We start from the raw sequence: 6,430 nt of genomic DNA, 5'->3' as shown, positions 1-6,430 counted from the left end.
CATGGGTTGACGCCCGTCGGTTTACAGGGTTCCGAGGCCGGCTCATGAACGTGTCCGGCCCGGACTCTACTTATTTCTGCCTTATAATACAAGCTTACATATCAAGGTCGGTTTATGACTAAAAGCCTTAATCCGCCTTTGGGCCCTGGGCCTTCATAAAGCGCCATCATCTCTGTCTTCATGGGCTTCAAGTATAATAATTCCTTATAGGGATAACCCGGCCTCTCCTGGCCGGTTTATGCCCAGTAGTAATATCCCCAACAGAAACAGAAAAAAAACATATTTTCTATTTTTCTCCCTTTCGCGAGAGGCACGATTTTGCTTCCGAGAGAGGCACGGTTGTGCTTTCGAGAGAGGCACGGCCGTGCCTCTCGGAAACGGAAAACACACGTTTTTTGTTTTTTTTTCTTCCCAGAGAGGCACGGTTTTACTTGGGCGAGAGGCACGGTTATGCTTTCACCAGAGGCACGGCCATGCCTCTCGGAAACGAAAAAAAACACATTTTCTGTTTTTTGGCGAGAGGCACGGTTTTGCTTCCGCTAGAGGCATGGTTGTGCTTTCGCGAGAGGCACGGCCGTGCCTCCTCGAAAACGGAAAAAATGCATTTTCTCTTTTTTTTTCTTTCACGAGAGGGAGGGTTTTGCTTTCGCAAGGGGGACGGGCGTGCCTCTTTCGGAAAGGGAAAAAACCCGTGCTCCCGGTTTGGTTTTTCGTCCAGTTTTTTTCGTTGGTTTTTTTCGTGAAAAAATGTTCGTCAAAACCTATCAACATGGGATCTAGTTTTGAAGATCTCGGCGCGAGGAATGCAACGGTGAAAACGGTTCGAGATTTGGACGGACGATTTAAGAGATAAAATGTTTTGATCAAACGAATCTACGAAAAAAAGAAAAACTACCAGGTTGCGACAAGTGGCACATGCAGCGCGCCACTTGTCGCAACCTAGGAAGGTGGGAGTGATTTTTGCAATGAGTACTTCTTAACTAGTGATTTCGCACATTTCGTCTTGGTGCTTCCTGCTTCTCGCTGGGCCTCAAAGATGCGGGCCAAACTTCCGGTTCCTTCTATCGGCCTTGGGCCTCCTTCCTGAGGTGGGCCATGCCATAACGTTCCATTCGAAAAACTGAACGGCACAAAGGGGGGATTATCAAAAGACACTCGTTTCTCAAAAAAAAAATCATAATACACTCAGACCTAATGTGAAGGATCGACCAACGAATGCAACGTCATAACTGGATGCAACCTGTAGACGCTTTTTCTCCTAGGAATTGCTTGAAATAAGCCAAATTGACGGTCACCCGCGAGAACTGATGTTAGGGATTTTCATCCAACTTTCCAACTTCTGCATCAACCCACTGCAATTTCATGCGCACCCAACTGCAGAAGGTAAACGTTTGGGCGCGGTGTGCCGGCCGAACTTTCGGCCGGTTCGCACGCCACGCTGGCAAACGTGCCCGCGCAGTGGCCCCGCGCATCCCCGCATCCTTTCCTATGCGCCTTCATCCCCTACCTCCAGCCTACGTGCGCGCATCCTTCCCCTCTCCCGGGCTGCGACTGGGCCATCACGAACTCCATCGCCGGCGGCCAGGCGCTCCCTCGCCGGCCGCCATGGCTGCCTGCTGCCATGGCCAGATCCATCCCCTACCTACAGCCTTCAAGCGCGCGCATCCCCTCCCCCCCTCCTCCTCCCGGGCAGCGACTGGGCCACCACAAGCTCCATCGGCGGCGGCCAGGCGCTCCCTCGCCGCCCGCCATGGCTGCCTGGCCGCCATGCCCGGATCCACCCGCGTATAGAAGTGTTGCAACCGTCACCTAGAAAAGCTTCAACAGCCGTTGAAAAAAGCATCAACCATAGACAGAGAAAGCTTCAATGGCACTGCACAATAAGGGGAAGCTGTAACCGTAGTTGAATTTTGCTACTACCGGCGAAGCTTTTTGCTACATCCATCAGGCGGAGCTCAGACCTCGCGACGACGACAACGATGTTTTGCTGCAACCGTAGCAGGATTTTGCTACTACGTTGGTTTTTTTTGCTACATCCATGTAAGGCGGAGCTGCGACCTCGTGAAGGCGGCGACGGCGTTTTTGCTGCATCCGTAGTTTGATTTTGCTACTACCGCTGAAGTTTTTTGCTACATCCATTCAAATGGCGTTGATTGACTGGCGGCCGTCGTCGACGTAATTTGCTGCAGCGAGCATCAATGGCGAGGGGCGGCGGCGAAGCTACAACCATCGTCGTCAAGAGCTTCAACAGCAGGTGGAGTTGTTGCATGGGTCAAGACGACAACGAGGCCGGGAGGGTGGGGACCGGTGACAAGAACGGCCGGCGAGGGCGGGGTCCGGCACGGCGACGAGGAAGACCGGCGAGGGTGGGGACTGACGACGGGGACGACCACCGGAGGGGACAGGAGGCGCGGCGATGTGCTCCCTGAGCGGGACATGCGGATGCAGCCCGACTGCCCGAGGAAGAAGAAGCTAGGGGCGATCTGTTTTTTGTTTTTTTTCTGAATCCAACGGCCGCGCGGCTGACATCCAATGGCCGACCGGCCGAAACTTTCGGCCGGCGCACCGGCGCCTATAAGCGCCCACTGCAGAAGGTGTTAGTGTGGGAGTCGGCGGTTTCCTAAGACAAACTCATGGTGAAGTAAATGAACAAGTGAAGCCACATGGACAAAACTACTACTATATGGGAAACCAGCTGCTCTATAATGGCCTTCCCCGCGTTTCCCCCTTGCTGCATCATCAAGCCCTGATGCACCTGCAACTTACAGCAAAGCGTCAGGTTTCTACTACGGGCTTCGACCATATAGCGATAAGATTCCAAAGTCGAACAGCTAGCGTGTTTCCGGCCACTGCAACAACGTGGCGCCTTCCGGGCCGATGGGAAACATGGCGACGAGTTGGTGACTACGTCTGCACACTCGGGAGCTGCTCTATCCCATCGACGTGATAAGCAGATGCTCATGCCTCTTGGAGGTGCAGTAGCGATCAGGGCCACGCGCAAAAATTCGCTTTTCTTGTCGGTGCCCGCGCTATGGATCGAGCGAGATACTAGATAGAGAGATAGGCTGGCTAGGGTGGCGGGTGGGTATACGAAAGATCGAGCCGAGAGAATACTCTACAGCACATCAGGATTGGGATGCCCTTTTTGGCTGCGGAAAAGGAGTAAATATTCTGAATCCTGGCTGAAGTGATGTAGAGACGGCCTGGATTCCAGTCCCGCAAGTTGGTGCCTGGAATCTGAGAGGTTCCATTGGCAGATTTCGGATCCAGTTTGATGTAGACTGCACGCTGTGGCTGCGTGTACATCCGTGGTAGTAATCTCCGTGCATGCTGCGAGGTTGCTAGGTCACAGCAGAAGCGAGCTGACGAAGAGAATTCAACACGTACGTGAAGCAGCGAACTTTATGTCGTTACTTAGAACCCTAGCATGATCTTGAGCTATAGCTAGCAGAAATTCGCCCTAAGTATAGCTGACAAGATGCATTTCGGAAAGGAGGTTCAGAAATCAGAATTTGACGCGGGAATCCGGAAACCGCGCTTTAAGCAGATTATATTCCAGGGAGATCGATCTGCCCAGCCCAATGCATCCCCGGTCTACTCTGTACTGGGGCAAGATGCCCGGTTTTTTGGGTCCACGGCGAGCACCAGACGGACCGGAGCGCCTCCACGTGAGCTAGCTCGCTTCTCCCGTTAACATCGAGCATGTGGCAGTGAGATCTTTGCGTGGTGGCGTTGGGAAATCTCGCAATTCCATGCCCCCCGTGGCCAACCGAGGAACATGAGCAGGGTCACAGGACCATGGATAGAAGGCATCGCAACCTGATCATGGCAAAAAGTCAAATTCCTTCTCCAAACACATCGGAGTCGTGGGTGGGAAGATCCATTCTTTCTTTTTGGTCCCAAGGCTTGGAGCATGGAGGTTGGAATAGATTCTGCCAATGGGCGGCTACACATTGGATGGCCGGGACTCTGCCATGATGCAAAGCTGCATCACCAGCCATCGCTACAAAGAACCTTGGGCTGCAAAAATGCGGCAGTATATTCCACAACAGTAATGCACACATCAAGCTTGACGTCGAAAACAGAAATGAAGTTCGGTTTTGCGATGATACTTAAACATGTTTGTAGCTTTACTTCGATCGATTTGGCTATGTAGAAATAATATGGTCTTTAATAATACGTGAACACACGAGCTCCTAGATCTGCCGCTGATGAGGAAGGAAGTACGTTGTCAAGGGAAGATCTCGAGCACACTTATTCGCTGCCATTGTCATTGTTGTCAAAGCCACACTGCCAGCCGACCGAAACTCTAACGACTAAGGCCTAAACCTCCATAAAAGACACCCTCAACACGGGGCTCCATTGACACTCCTACTCATCGATAGCCGCGAGGCCGTCATGAGGAGAGGAGTTGCTAGAGAATGGCGACAAAAGGGAGAACACCCCGGGAATCACCTCTGTTTGTTTCCTCGGATCCAATCTGTTTAGCTATGCTAGGAGGAGCATCGATCGATAAGTAACTCAGGTTTGACAACGATGGACACAATATTTAAGGTTCATCTGACAAACGTAAATACAACCAAATGGTAGCCATATTACTTAATAGAGAATCTCAATTTTTCTGAAAAGAAGGTTGAAACCCCTGACTCTGCACCATTGTGATGCACATAGTCATTTTTATTAAAGTTGATGCAACATGACAAGTCCAAAGTCACAACCAAAAGGAGTATATAGCATAGGAGACTATGTTAGAATCATTATAAGATATGAATTTAAACCTATGACTAAGTTGGCTTCTTGCGCAACGACACCCTCAAGAAAGGATAAACGTCCTTGCCCGCGGTTACCGTGTCCGGCCGGAGATGGTAAGGTAAATGATGTTCGTCACGTTTGTCGCACCGAACCACTAAAGGCCATCACATCAGCAAAGAGACAACACCTTCAACAAGTTAATCATGCAAGTTCATCGTTGCTAAGCCCCACCACTAAAGATCAGAACATGATATTTCACCCCAGACATGAAGCGGTGTTCCAATCACCATCTTGATGACGGATCTTTCGAAAGTCGCCCCATCCAGTACTCCATGTCATGCCAGAGTGACACTAGCAGGCAAGTGGGATGTATTCCCATCGTAAGCACAGTCATGGAGATGCGAGGCTAGGCCTGAGCCCTTAGCCTTAGAGGATTACTTGCATATCACAGATGAATTGTAAATACAAGACATTGTAGAGATTGATACTTGAAGATGAATGATTATAGTCTTAAGTGCAGGCCCATTGTGATGTTTTCTCAATTTCAAGTGTAATGGCTATGGAGATGAGGACTATGGAGATGGTGATGGTTGTTGTAGATGGGAATGGTGGCGCCGACTGCATAGGGTTGACTTGATGGATGAACGACTCCTCTCGCCGAAGGGTTTTCCTCTCCGTTATATGCTTCAAACAGGCGGAATAGGGTTTCGAGCGCCCTTGATGTGGATTGACCCCAGGTGCCTTACGGAAGTCGTCAGGGATGACATCAAAAATATGGTGGCAGCAGGTACGACCACTGATACAAGCGCTCACGGTCATACCAAACGCCGTCGTCTCCTCTGGACTCTGGCGTGCGCCTCCTTTTGATCCAGATTGATCACCACCCTTATTATCTTCCATTTGTAGCTTGATTCTACACCTAAAATGACCAATTCATGTAGGGAAGAAAATAAACAAAGACATTTACAATCTTCCATTCATTAATCTTTAGTAAATCAAATCGAAGTGATTATCTAAAAAATATAGGATTATTCGGTTTAAACATGGTAAAAATGGCTGCAAAAATACACTGATCAACCTCCCCAAGCTTAAATCTTAATCGTCCTCGAGCAATAAATAATATCATAAGGAACTCAGTGTTTAAACCGAAATATCTGAAGATTTTGGTTCACTTACGCTCGATACTCCTATAGCCCATAGCTTTCTTCACCTATAAATTTAGCATAGTTGTAGTGGCGACAATGGTTATTATGCAAGCTTGTTAGGCCAAGACAATTAAAACAAAGTCTTTGTTAACTTGGTCAAAGTAGTCAACTAGCCATTAATATTTCGTCTAGCTACCACTTTCTTTGGAAGAACTTTGTAATGAAAGCATAATTACAGACGCGAGAAGCAAGTCAAAGAAAGTGTGGTGCTAGAGTAACTCGCTAACACCCACGAATATCATCTCACCAAGGCGCAATGGTGCTCCTTTCATTCTTTGCTGGAACTTTTCTTTTAAGTTACAAGACCATGCCAAAAAGTGTGAATGTGCATATGAGTTATTGTTGTGGGTAAGACGTCACTCATGATTGATATTGGGTTTTATCCCATATGTGTGTATGATCATTGGACAGAGGATTATCCATCTTTTCACATAAATGCATCCTCTCAACAAAGCCAAAAATTAAAGCATTAT

Source organism: Triticum aestivum, chromosome 5D (assembly GCF_018294505.1).
Source record: "Triticum aestivum cultivar Chinese Spring chromosome 5D, IWGSC CS RefSeq v2.1, whole genome shotgun sequence".
Taxonomy (NCBI): Eukaryota; Viridiplantae; Streptophyta; class Magnoliopsida; order Poales; family Poaceae; genus Triticum; species Triticum aestivum.
Note: the sequence above shows the minus strand (reverse complement) of the source record.